Here is a 14874-nt window from a genome sequence, read left to right as displayed (position 1 = left end):
ATAAAAGATTACAAAACCACCTCTGACAGTCGTTGATGCGGTAATTGCTCTAAAACAGCTATAAAGAGTTCTCAATTCAGTCATGCTTCGGATTTGAAATATTCTGTACAATACACCTGCACACTCTGTTAATAACAAGGACATATTCTTTAGTGGGAGCTAGGGCATCCAATCCTTTGTCTCCTTCACCTGGAGACACTAGGAGTATGTTCTGGTGTGCACCAAAACATTGAAATGTATAACCACAGTGAAAGAAAACAACTGGGCAGATAGGAGCAATGGTCCCTTTTCTATTGCTATAGGAACCAGATCATCAGTAGTCAGGCACTACATAGTACAGGTCTGGTCCATGGCCCCACTCTTGTACTGCAATGGACAGCAGCCTTTTTCTGGATATTAAACACTTGTACATTGTGTCCTTGCAAAGAGAGACCATTTTCAGATACTTTTGGCATAAAATGTAAATGTAAAGTGTAAATATAACCTGGAATGGCAGGTGTGGTGAGATACCTCATGGTACGGTATCAAAAGAAACTGATCTTTATTGTATTTTGTGTAATGCCAAATCGAAACTTTATATAATACTCTTTTCCAGATGATATGAATAAAGTATACATTCGGGAAAATTTTTGCTTTAAAAAGAGGTCTGCAGTCTCTGTGATAATATATATATATATAATATATATTAATGCTTTTCTGTCTTTGTTAATCTCTGATGTATACAGTAATCCAGTCTCTGATAATCTCTTGTGATCTCTTTACACAAGATTCGTTCATATCTGATAATCTATTATATAGCAAGATCTGCAATCTTTGCTGCTCTGATATACCCAAGTCTTTGCTAAACTTTGTGACGGAGTCTGCAGTCTCTACTGTTCCATTACACATATAGGGACTTGCAATTTCTGTTATACCCTATAATTATGCAGGATCTGCAGTCACTATTATTGTCTATTATACATGAAAGGGCCTGCAGTCTCCCAATTATATACACAGATCTTCAATCCCTACAATCCATTATAATAAAGACAGAAATGCATTTATATACTACCTGTCACAACCAGCAGACAACTTAAAGTGTTTGACAGCCAATGAAATACTTTTGAAGTATTGTCACTGTTGCAATTGAGAAAATGTGACAGGCAATTTGCACACAGCATGCACCAGGGACAGCAAAGTGATAATGACCAGATAAACTATTTTTATTGCGTTGACTGAGGGGTAACTATCTGCCAGGACACCAGCGATAGCACCTCTGTATTTCTTCAAAATAGTGCCATGGAGATTTTTACATTCACCTTAGGGAGGAGACAGGGCTGTGGTTTATTTAACAATCACTTGAAAGACAAGAGTTGCAACATGTGCACTACACCCTCAATAGTGCACTGTAGAGTTAGACAATTTTTATCCTCAAATGTTTATACTGTCGTTGAACCTAGCAGTTTGCAACTCAGTGGAAATACTGCTACTAATGGAACTGTGGCTCAAACAGAGCTGCAGTCTGAGCTGTTCACTATACCGTACACAGGGAACTGCAGTCTCTGCTATTATCTACAATGTACAGGACATGCTATATCTGTTATTCTCAATAATATACAACAGTCCACCAGTATCTGTTTATTTTCTGTAATTTCGACAGGGTTTGCAATTTTTGCAAGTGCCTTGAAAAATATAAAAGACAAAGGCTTGTATCCATTACTGGAGAATAACATGGAAATAGCAGATGCCTTTTCTGTTGGCAAGCCTGGCTGTTACAATATCACAGATTGGCCGAGTTTGATTTCTAATCATCTGCTTCCCTGCTCCTTGAAAGCTGATAGCAGGAAACACATCACTGTGTTCACTGCTTTGTCATTATGCGGCTGCCTGTGTGCACCATTAGCATTTTAATCTTTCCAAAGTACATTAATATATGCACTTAGAGAGGGTTATGCTGATGAGAACCAACCACAGACACAGAAGGCAGCAGTTAGGAATAAAGCTTCTGCCTGGACTCATTTTCAGCTCACAGGCCAGAGATTTTGATCAGCATTGAAAATCAACTGTTTTATTGTTTGATGATATTTCTCTTTTTGTGAACATATATTTCCTGTTGGTCAAGAAGAAGCGATGTTGGGCTCGAGGGAGAAGAGATGGGGCAGTACTGTCAAGCACTTCCAGCCGGCATTCAGCAGGACAAAGCTTAGAGTAAGACCTTCTTCTACGCAGCACCAAGCTCAGGGGAGCAGCCTCCGCTGCACCAACAGGACAGTCTATCAATGTGTTGTATGAACTCTCTGGGGTCACGCAAAGGTTCAGGACATGAACAGAATTTTATCACCCAGCTAGCTCCACAGTTAACAAGCAAGACATTAATGTTTCAGCCTTGGCTTGTTTGGCAATATGTGCATCTGCAGCAGCAGGTTGTGTGCTCAGGTTAGACTCCAGACATTTCAGCACATAATCCAGTACGTGCCGTCGTTCCATTAAACATTAAACTGGAACCCTATCTGTCCTGTAATTAACAGAAACAAGCCCACAGCACTATGTAATAGAACAACAGGGAGTGCTCCCTGGTTTCCAGGGCAATATTTTTACTCAACCAATATCACTAATAACAAGTCATCACATTGCTGTTTGTGGGAGTTCACTGTGTGAAAGTTGCTTGCTCTGTTACCTACACTATAACAGTGACTGCATTCCAATAGAAAGCAAATAATTTGCTGAAGCATCATATTGATGCCCTGAGATTGTGAAAGGTACTATATAAATGCAAACTCCTTCTAAACTTTTAATTCTTAAATTCCTCTATCACTACATGAAATTGTTCACACTTTGACAATAGCATTTATTCAGTACAATTAAAACTGAAAAATATCTTTCAAAAGGAAACAAATAGGCAGAAATGGATACCAAATCCCTCAGGGATGTTAGGTCAGGTGACCAAAAGCTTCATTAAACAGGTGGGTTTCAAAGAGGGTCTCCAAGGAGAATGGGGGGGCGGGGTTTGACAGATGGAAAGAACTACAGAATCTGTTATTTTAAGAGCTGATGCAATAGTCAGTAACTGAACCATTCTCACCTTGGAGTTAAATGTTCGTTGGTGCAAATCTCACTCCAGAGACTAAACTGACACTTCAATTCAGTTATGAAGGAATGCACCTCTGTCAGAAATGCTGTCTTTTCCCTCATTTCCCTCCATCACAATAATGGCTAGAAGTAATTTTGTTTTATTGAGTGGATGTGGGTTTTGCTGGCTGGGCCAACATTTATTGCCTATTCCTAATTGCCCCCAAGAAGGTGATGTTGAGCTGCCTTCTTGAACCATTGCTGTCCATCTGGCTTAGGTAGACGAACAGTGCTGTTAAGGACAGTGATCCAGGATTTTAGCACAGCGACAGTGAAGGAATGGCAATATTATTCAAGGGAGGGGAAAATAAGTGGCTTGGAGAGGAACTTGCAAATGGTGGTGTACCCATCCTTGGTAGTGGTCATCGACTTGGAAGGTACTGGCTAAGAAACCTTGAAGAATTTCTGCAGTGTACCATCTTGTTCAATCTTGCAGAGATACTACACACTGCTGTTACTGAGCACCGGTTGTGGGTGGACTGAATATTTGTGGATGTGGCGCCAATTAAGCAGGCTGCTCTGACCTGGATGGTAACAAGCTTCTCCAGTGTTGCTGCAGCTATCCAGGCAAGTGAGGAGTATTTCATCACACTCCTGACATGTGCCTTGCAGCTGGTGGCCAGGCTTTGGGGAGTCAGGAGGTGAGTTATTCACTGCAGGATTCTTAGCTTCTGACTTCATTGACAGTAAACTACTTTGGCATGTGCTGAAGTTCTGAAGCACACTTTAGTAAGAGAAATCCTCCCTTCACTTTGAATCTATTGAATTTGTCACATTTCTCTGCTCTTTCCTTGGAACCTTGCAAATTGTTCCCCCTTCAAGTATTGACTGATATACTTATTTCTCCAAAACAAGTACAATTTGGAACACTCTTCCACATGCTCAATCAATTGTTAATTTTAAAATGGATTTGATAGATTTTTGTTCGCAAAAGGGGTCTAATATATTGAGTTAAATCACAGATCAGCCATAATCTAATTGAACAGCCGAACAGATGCCAGGGGCTAAATTGCTTACTCTTATTCTTATGAATCTGGTTCCAGCAACCTTTCAGGTAGTCCATTCCAGATCATCACATCTTGTAGCAATAAATATCCTCATATTGCTCCTAGTTCTTTTGCCGATTAGCTTACATCTGTATCCTTTCGTTACCAAACCATCATCCACTGAAAACAGTTGCTCCTAATGCACGCTATCAAAATCTTTCATGATTTTGAACACTTACAATAAATCTTTCCTTAATTTTCTCTGCTGTAAGAGCACCAGCACCAGTTCTCTAACCTCAGACTTTTCATTGGCAGTGCCTTTCTAGTAAATCTCCTCTGTGCCCTCAGCTGCCAATATAGCTGACAGAAGCACACTCACTAGCAAGAGTACTGAAACTAATTGCACATGGCTGTGGAAGGTGGCTGCTAGATTAAAGCAGTGGAGGGAATGCTGGCAGATTTTATCCCTTCAGGATAGCTGTTAATAAAATGCAGTCCGATTATTAAAAGTCGTGTCACAGAGCAGTTGCATGCAGACCACTTAACTGAGCGACATAGGCAGCTGGAGCGGTGTCAGACCCATGCAGATAATGGACACAGTGTGAGGGCAAGGTCAGTGTTAGCACTTTACCGGAAGCAGATTACAACATTCATCCAGCCCTGGTGGCCAGCAGCAAAATTACCTGCAGACAGATAACATACACAGTCATCAGGGGCAAGCTGAGGAAGATCTCTCTCCTGGTTTTGTTCTTTGGCAGAAGGAAACAAAAGTAAAAGGGCAAGAAAGAAAGAAAGAAAGACAAAGAGGAAAAGAGAGAAAGGAAGAAGCAAACAGAGACAAACAAACAGTAAGAATTTCACACCTACAGGGTAGAGATCTGGCTGTAGTTACTCAAGTCTTAACAACTCTGCACCCACCCAACAACTCATTAACCATGAGCAAAAGTCGTCATTTGTGCCCCTGTCTCATTTATTCCTTCTCTCTTGGGTTGGGCTGCTTGTTTTACAGATCCCTCAGCTCCACCCAGAAGGACTGCATACAATTCTGGTATCCCTACTATAGGAAAGACGTCATGAAACTTGAAAGGGTTCAGAAAAGATTTACAAGGATGTTGCCAGGACTGGAGGATTTGAGCTATAGGGAGGGGTTCAAAAAGCTGGGGGTATTTTCCCTGGAGTGTTGGAGGCTGACAGGTGACCTTATAGAGGTTTATAAAATCATGAAGGGCATGAATAGGGTGAATAACCTAGGTTTTTTTTCCCTCAGGGTAGGGGAGTCCAAAACTAGACAGCATAGGTTTAAAGTGAGAGGGGAAAGACATAAAAGGGAACTAAGAGGCAACTTTTTCCGTACAGAGGGTGTGCATGTGTGGAATGAGCTGCTAGAGAAAGTGATTGGGACTGGTACAGTTACAACATTTGAAAAGGCATCTGGACGGGTATATGAATACGAAGGATTGAGGGGGATATGGGCCAAGTGCTGGTGAATGGGATTAGATTAATGTAGGATATCTGGTCAGCATGTTTAAGTTGGACTGAAGGACCTGTTTCCATGCTGTGTAACTCTGTGGCTCAATGACTTAGTTGCCAGGGTAAAGCTTCCCTATTAAAAGCTTGTCATTTCCAGGAAGATAAATGGCCAGAGATTAGTGCAGCACAATCTTGGGAACCCTCCAACGTGAGACTGCGTTTACAATCAGCATCAACCAAACAGAATTTTTAAAAAACATCACTTATTTTTAAACATCCAGCATCTGAAGAGAGTCTAATTAACAATCTCAACACAGAAACTAAAGGGATCTGGCAGATTGTCCCCTTAGAGAACGACTAGTCCTATCAAGGCTGTTCCTTTCATTTAAATGTTAGGCAGATGTTAAGTTACTTCAAAAAGGGTATTGATAAATTCTTGTTTGTGGGTGGGAGTGTTGGTGAGCCCGTGTTGACTGTATTCGAACAAAGAAAACACCCCAATTAAAACTGTACGCACAAATCAATAACAGAATTGTTGGATGTGGGTTGGTAGGATGGAGTGGGAGAGGGTAGGCAGAGGGACAAGCAGGGAGAAAGTAGCATTTTAAATGCCAGACCCACTGAACTGGGAGAAAGAATTAAAAGGAGGGTAGCATTGCAGACTGATCCTGGCACTTCCAGGCAGCTGGTTACAAGGCTCAGTGTCAGTGCTCCGGGGAGAACTGGCCCAGAAGTGTCAGTTCACAGCACTGTAATTAAAACAATTAGTTTCTGACTGTAGCGCGCAGAGGGTCATGCTCTCAGGTGTATGCAGCAGCAGTAGCGGGGCTGGACGAGAATGTGCCCCCTTTCAGTGGTAAATACACGTGAACATTGAACAAATTCAAGAGAGGCCTCGATGGTTCCCACGGCCCGCCAGCCCTTGCCTGGGCTCACACAAAAACTACATAGCCACTTCATTAAAGTTCAGGTGGATCATGGTAATCAATGGAAATTGGAGGCGGGGAAAGAGGGGAGGAGGGAGTACCAGAAGAGACCAGGGGAGGGTTAAAAAAAAACTCAGTGTAGGGGGTGCTGGAGCTTGTCTATGCTTTTCAGGAAATAGCTCAGTTCCCAGTAAATAACATGCCTTTCAAAATGAGGGATCTGAGGGCGTAAAGCAGCTTTGGGGGTGGGTGGGGGACAGTAAACAATACATCAGTGGCATTGAGTTGACTCCATTAAGTGCTGCAGAGGGGAGGACTGACAATAGAGAGGGATGGGAGCTAGTCAGGAGCAGGAAGGAGAATTCAGGGAGATAGAGCAGGGAGGGAGAATCACATCTCACAGATCAGTAAGTGCTTTGGGGTTGATAATGCAGGACCCGATGGATAGCTGGTCACTGTACTCAAGCTGATGGAAGCTCTAATGTGCTATAAATAAGACTGTCTGCAGCAAATTAATTTTACAGCCCACACTGCAGGTGAGCAAGCCCTGCTATTGGACTGTTCTCAGCTGAGTCGCTGCTGCAGACTTTGCTCATTCCCCAGTACTCAAAGTCTAATCATATCACAAGTAGTGGCAGCCTTAAAGGGGCAGGCACCTCGCTCAAGCTACTTCCTTATATACAGTTGAGCTCACTAAAACATGCCTCAGTGACTTGGGGCCAGAGAGAGGAGGTTTTATCTTTCAGTGGGCTCCTGATCCACTGAAAAAGGTGTGGAGGAAGGGATGATGTAGGCCAGAGTCAGAATCATAACATGAAAGGGGATTAGGCTCAGCTAGGTGTCCCCTCACCTCTTCTAGATGGGATGTTAAACCAAGGTGCTTTTCAATTTGAGGCTAAAGATCCTCTAATGAGAGAAAATGTAACCTCGTAATCAACTTACCCTGCCAGTGGAAACAGTCTTCAATGAGTAAATAAGTGAACAGCATAAAGCTGCCTGGTTACTGATATGATTCTCAATTTGTCCAGAGGTAAACTCACCATAGTACCACAGGGCTGCTCTCTCATGAGAGAGAGAGTTATGACTGGTGGTGATTTAACCCAAAAGTTACCATGCCTCAAGTGAGGGGTGAAGTTGAGAAGGCTGGATCTTCATGGTAAACTCAGCTAGTGTGGGAATTCAACTCACCGCTAATGTCACTCTGCATTGCCAACCAGCCGTCCAGCTAACTGAGCTAACTGAAGTTCAGCAGCAGCAATTAAGACTGGCTTGGGATGAGGGTGGGGCAGAGAAACCTCATCAGGGCTTCCTGGTGCTCTACTTTTGTTGGGCAGAAAATGGGCATTGAATTTGAACTGATGTTCATTCTGAAACGGAATCAATTAGGAGGGGCCAAAAACACTCACAGAACAATACCTCAGGACAAGTCGGTACCTTTATGGAGACAGAAAAACTGAAATAAAGGCGGAGTACATTGCAATGCCAACGACTTCCTTTTTAGGTGGTATTTCTTCAACATAGATCAACTGAGGTTTGTTTTAGACCAGCAAGGATTAAAAGCTTCCAATGATTCTAAATGCCACCAAGTAAACACCAGTTAATCCAACTCACAAATCACAATACAAGACAGTATAATCCTCTGCATGGCTACTAGGGTAGCCTCGTTGCTAGGAGCCCAATTTATAAGCGCATTTTTGCATGAATTTTTTTTTCCCATATTCTCTACTGATCCTCCCCCTTCCTCTGTAAATTCGTGATGATGTAGGTACAATCTGCCAGTTGATAGTACAAAGAAAAATATCAAGCACTGTCAAGAAAGCCACCTTCACGTGAATAGTACCTTGAACAATCAGTTTTCTGGGAGTGCTTTATAAATAGCCACATATTTGAAGTGCTATTGATTTTGTATACTTCAGCAACAAAGCACAGGTATCCTAGTTTTGCATTTAAAAAAGGAACAGGAAATCTGCTCTGTGTGACACTAAGGCAAATCGACAGGAAAGGCTGGAGGTTCAAGCAATAATCTGTGCCGAGGAAGGAATATCCATGAAAATATCCAAAATACAATCCTGGTAAACCAATTCTCGAAAGTTTGACCAACTGAATTCTAAATTTGAATAAACAACAACTTGCAATTATATAGCACTTTCAACATAATAGTCTCAATGTGCTTTACAGAAGCGTATAACACAAAAATAATTGACACCGAGATAAAGGTGGAGACATCACGGCAATGATCAGAAGTGCACTCAAAGAGCTCAGGGGACATTGGCGGCCTAGCATTCATGTCACGGAACTAGTAATGCAGAGACCCAGGATTTAGGGACATGGTTTAAATGACACCATGACAGCTGGTGGAATTTAAATTCAGTTAACAAAATCTGGAATTGAAATCTAGTACAGATCATTGCATTGTGAAAACCCATCTGGTTCACCGATATTCTCTAAGGGAGGAAATCTAATCTACACATGGTAAAATGATTGAACGAAATGCACAGTTCAAGGTCAATTAGGGTGAGGAACAAATGCTGGCAACCCAATATCCATGAAAATAAATGTCAAAAAAAAGTTCTTAAGGAGTATCTTATGTTGCATAGGGCTGTTAGTGCCTGAAAGGATTAACTAACATCATGAGGTAAGCTTTGCCCATCAGGATTGTTCCTGGGAGGACCTGACCAGTCCTATGCCAGCTCTGTGTTTGTTATCAATGCTGTGTGAGAATTTTTCAGCAGTAGTAATGTGAACTTAAGAGTAAGTTGAGCCTGATGTCTCGCAAGAGATCATTAAGCATCTCAGACATAATGTAATTAGCTAAAGTAACAAATCTATGTTATTGGTCATTAAGATTAAGCCCATCTCCTGCTGAAGACTGTGTGTAAACATCCTTTTCCATATTAGATTAATGCCATGAAAAAGAACTAGGAGCAGTGGAACTACCTAAAGCTTTTCAGCCCGTCATTAAAATATGCTGTGAGCTTTGGTTGCCTGGCGATTTAATTTAGCTGCCATTATAATTTGCTGGCAGCAATTCAAATAATACGGTAGCAGCAGTGGGTACAGTCTGAAGAAATCTTCGGTTCTACAAAAGCTACATCCATCCAAGGAAAAGAAAGAAGAAATATTCCAGTCAGAAAACTGAATGCATCTTTAAATATTCAGTAGCTCAGAAGCACACAAAGCCTGTTAGCCCATGTGAATGCAATAGCCAGCAGTTAAAAGAGGAACAACACTGATAGCCATTATAAGCCTCCCTGTTAAAGCTTAAAACAGCTAGAAATAATTAAGATGGGGTAAAAGCTGGAGTAGATCATGGGGTGTCTTAACAGAACCATAAGTGGTAACATCCAAATCATAAGCCTGGGATACAGTGCGTGGTGTGAGTTACGTTTCTTAGTGGAAGCATGAAAATTTTTACCCTCGGCAGAGAAGCTAAGAGTTATTTCACCATATTAAGCAAACAAGTGTTGTTATGACTGTTCAGAATTATTGAGAAAATCTGTGAGAGAGTCTTTGTAATAAAGGACACTTGTTAAGATAATTCAGAACCAGCAAGATAAATCAACCAACAAGCATGAAAGAAGACTGAAGGCAGAAGAATTTATTTAAAAAGGCTTCAAAGGGAAAACAATTATTTATTGCTCAACTGAAAATATTCCTTTAAAGAAGTGTTAGCAGCATGATGCCTATTTTTCAATGGAAAATGGCATGAAAATCTCAAAGAAAGAGCAGAAAGAGCATGAATCATCCAAAGCCTTAAAAAGACACAAAAATCATCAGAAAGGGAAAACAGCACAAAATAACAGTTCTATGTCCATATTGAGAGGAAATATATATCACAGCATTTCTTCTTCAATTAAAAGTATTTCACTGATATTTAAATGCTTGAAAACAATTTTTGCAACAAAAGTAGGGGCGTAATTCCGAATCAGTTAGAGGTTTTTTACAGCTTCAACAGAAATTAAGAAAAATATTTTGAAAAGGGAAGTAACAGGATAGAAGTTAAAACTCTTCTTAAATAGATAAAAGAAAATAATGACAGTATTTTGCAAACTTGCTGGAGATTCAACATTTAGTGCAATTGAAGTGAATGAACAATTTGAAATGCCACACAGTAAAATCGGCTGCTTCTACAAAAATTAGAAAATTCTCACTGCAGCTTTCAAGTCCAAGTGATCGATTGTAATAAGGGACTCTCTAGTCTGGGCCACAGACAGACAATTCTGCAACCATCAGCGAGATCTCAGGATGGTGTGTTGCTTCCCTGGTGCTAGGGTCAAGGATGTCTTGGAGAAGGTGCAGAATATTCTGAAAGGGCAGAGTGACCAGCAAGAGGTCATTGTGCACATTGGTACCAACGACATAAGTCAGGAAAGCGATGAGGTTCTGCAGAGAGAATGCAGAAAACTAGGCAGGAGGTTAAAAAGTAGGTCCTCGAAGATAGTAATATCTGGACTACTCCCAGTGCTACATGCAAGCGAGAGTAAGAACAGAAGGATACAGCAGATGAATGTGTGGCTGAGGAGCTGATGCTGGGGGCAAGGATTCACAATTTTGGACCATTGAGATCTCTTCAGGGGTAGAAATGGCATGTGTAAGAAGGACGGATTCCACCTGAATTCAAAGGGGACCAATATCCTTCGGGGGAGACTGGCTAGTGCTACTCTGGAGACTTTAAATGAACAAGTGGTTGGGTGGGATGGGAAGGGACCAAAGCGACAGTGAGAGAAGACTGAGGCTGGTACAGTAGATAAGGGGAGCAACTTTAATAGTCAAGGCAGACAAGAGCTTGGCAGAGATCGAGGTAAAATTGATAAATTAAACTGCATTTACTTCAATGCAGAGAGGACTGATACGGAAGGCGGATGAACTTAGGGCATGGTTGGGAACATGGGACTGGGATATCATAGCTATTACAGAAATGTGGCTCAGGGATAGACGGGGCTGGCGGCTTAATGTTCCATGGTATAGATTCTATAGGAAGGATTGAAAAGGAGGCAAGAGAGGAGGGCAAGTGGCATTTTTGGCTAGGGATAATATTACAGCTGTACTTAGGGAGATATTTCTGGGACATTGTCAAGAGACATTAAATGGGTGGAACTGAGAAATAAGACAGGGATAATCACATTGTTGAGAATGTATCATAGATCCCCTAATGGTCAACAGGAAATTGAGAAGCAAATATGGAAGGAGATCTCAGATATCAGTAAGAATAATACGGTTGTAATGTTAGGGGATTTTAACTTTCCAAACTTAGACTGAGACTGTCATAAGTGTTAAGGGTTTGGATGGGGAGGATTTTGTTAAGTGCATATAAGAAAAAAAATTCTTATTCAATATATGGATGTACCTACTAGAGAAGGAGCAATACTCGACCTTCTCTTGGGAAATAAGGCAGTGCAAGTAACTGAAGTGTCAGTGGGGAAGCATTTTGGGGCAAGTGATCATAATTCTATTAGTTTTAAAACAGTTATGGAAAAGGATAGAACTGATCAAAAAGTTAAAGTTCTAAATTGGAGTAAGGCCCATTTTGACAGTATTGGATTGGAACTTTCAAAAGTTGATTGGGGGAAGCTCTTCGCAGGTAAAGGGATGGTTATGAAGTGAGAAGTCTTTAAAAATGAGAACAATAGTTCAGATACATTGTGTTCCTGTTAGCATGAAGGGCAAGGCTGGTGTAGGAAATTCTGGATGACTAGAAAAAATTAAGGTCTGGTCAAGAAAAAGCTGGGACCAAGTGAACTGTTAGAGGAGTATAAGGGCAGTAGGAGTATACTTAAGAGGGAAATCAGGAAGGCTAAAAGGCTTTGGCAAATGGAGTTAAGGAGAATCCAAAAAGATTCTGTAAGTACATGAAGAGCAAAAGAGTAAATGGGAAGAGAATAAGGTTCCTTAAAGATCAACGTGGCTGTCTCTGTGTGAAACCACAGGAGGTGGATGAGATCTAAACAAATATTTCGCATGAGTATTTACTGCGGAGAAGGACAAGGAAGCTGGTGAACTTGGGGGCAATAAATAGTGATGTCTTGAAAAAGAGTTCATATTACAGAAGAGGAGGTGCTGGAGGTCTTAAAACACATCAAGGTAGATAAATCCCCGGGACCTGATCAGGTGTTTCCCAGAACTTTGTGGGAAGCAAGGAAAGATATTGCCGGGTCCCTTGCTGAGATATTTGTATTATCGACAGCCATTGGTGAGGCGCCGGAAGACTGGAGGTTGGCTGATGTGGCCGTTATTTAAGAAAGGTGGTAAGGAAAAGCCAGGGAACTATAGACCGCTGAGCCTTAGGTCAATGGTGGCAAAGTTGTTGGAGGGAGTTCTAAGAGACAGGATTTACATGCGTTTGGAAAGGAAAGGACTGGTTAGGGATAGTCAACATGGCTTTGTGCAGGGGAAATTCTGTCTCACTAACTTGGTCAAGTTTTTTGAAGAGGTGACAAACAAGACTGACGAAGGCAGAGCAGTAGACATTGTCTGTATGGACTTCAGCAAGGCATTAGACAAACTTCCGCATGGTAGACTGGTTAGTAAGGTTAGATCACATGGAATCTAGGAGGAGCTGGCCAATTGGATACAAAATTGGCTTGAAGGTAAGAGGCAGGTGGTGGTAGAGGGTTAGCTTTTGGACTGGAGGCCTGTGACCAGCAGTGTGCCACAAGTATCAGTGCTGGCTCCACTGCTTTTGGTCATTTCTATAAATGATTTGGATGTGAATATAGGAGGCATGGCGAGAAAGTTTGCAGATGGCACCAAAATAGGTGGTGTTGTGGACCTTGATCAGATGGGCTGAGGAATGGCAGATGGAGTTTAATTTAGATAAACGTGAGGTGTCGCTTTTTGAATAAGGCAAACCAGGCCAGGACTTAGAGAATCAATGGTGGGGCCCTGGAAAGTGTTGCTGAACAAAGAGACCTTGCGGTGCAGGTGCACAGTTCCTTGAAAGTGGAGTGGTACGTAGACAGGATGGTGAAGAAGGTGTTTAGCATGCCTGGCTTCATTAATTAGAACATTAAGTATAGGAATTGGGAGGTCATGTTACGGCTATACAGGATATTAGTGAGGCCTCTTCTAGAATACTGCATACAATTCTGGATGCCCTTCTATAGGAAGGATGTTGTTAAACCTGAGGGGGCGCAGAAAAGATTCACAAGGATGCTGCCGGGATTGGAGAGTTTGAGTTATAGGGAGAGACTGAATAGGCTGGGTTTTTTTGCCCTGGAGCATCAGAGGCTGAGTGGTGACCTTATAGAAGTTTATAAAGTTATGAGGGGCATGGATAGGGTGAATAGCCAAGGTCTTTTTCCTATGGTGGGGGTGTCCAAAACTAGAGGGCACAGGTTTAAGGTACAGGGAAAGTTTTAAAAAGGACTGAGGGGTAAGTTTTTCATGCAGAGCATGGCGCATGTACAGAATGAGATGCCAGAAGAAGTGGTGAAGGCAGGTACAATTATAACATTTAAAAAGCATCTGGATGGTAAATGTTAGTAGAAAGGGTTTAGAGGTGTATGAGCCAAATGCTGGCAAATAGGACTAGGTCAGATTGGGATGTTTGGTTGGCTCAGACGACTTGAACCAAAGGGTCTATTTCTGTGCTGTCTGACTCTATGACCGTGTCAAATAATTTAAAGAGAAACAAAATAAGTTAAATATAATGAAAATGGAGAAAGAGATTACACCTCCAAGCAGTGTTAAAAATCACAAATTCTTCAGACATGGACTTGGATTGAATTTTGTGGAAGAGGCAATTTGCCTGTTACAGAATTGTTTCGTAATTACAAAAGGAACTCAGAGCGGATCAACTGAACATTTATCTTTACCCCCACCCACAACTCTTTCTCCGATATATCAATGATACAATCACTGCTGCTTCTCTCTTTTGTCCGAAATTGGAAAGGTTTATTGATTTCACTTTCAATTTCCACCTCGCTCTCTCCTTTACCTGGTCCATCTAGACTCCTCCCTTCCCTTCCTCAACACTTTTGTTTCCATTTCTGGGGATAGGCTGGCCACCGATATCCACTATAAACCCACCGACTCCCACAGTTACCTTGACTGCATATCCTCACACCCTGCTTCCTGTAAAGGCTCTATGCCACTCTCCCAGTTCTTCTGTCTCCATCGCATCTGTTCCAAGGATGCCAACTTCGACAAGGAATCCTCAACTGAGGATTCCCCAGCACTGTAGCTGACAGGGCCCTTAGCTGGGTCTGACCCATCTCCTGCACTTTGGCCCTCAGCCCCTCTCTTCCCTCCCACAACAGCAATAGGATCCACCTGGTCTTCACCTACCATCCCACCAGCATCCACACCCAGAGTATCAATAGCTGCCATTTCCACCACCTCCACCAGACACATATTCCCCTCCCCTCCCTTTGTCAGCCTTCCTC

General features: G+C 41.9%; 1 protein-coding gene across 7 annotated transcripts in view; it reads right to left on the bottom strand.

The window, feature by feature from the left end:
* The window catches only part of LOC109914944 (retinoic acid-induced protein 1), a 56087-nt gene that overhangs the window by 12382 nt on the left and 28831 nt on the right, over positions 1-14874 (bottom strand). The window lies entirely within an intron of this gene.

This window comes from Rhincodon typus, chromosome 21 (assembly GCF_021869965.1).
Source record: "Rhincodon typus isolate 14 chromosome 21, sRhiTyp1.1, whole genome shotgun sequence".
NCBI lineage: Eukaryota > Metazoa > Chordata > Chondrichthyes > Orectolobiformes > Rhincodontidae > Rhincodon > Rhincodon typus.
The sequence above is the reverse complement of the archived record's forward strand: the minus strand, read 5'-3'. Positions and strand labels throughout refer to the sequence as shown.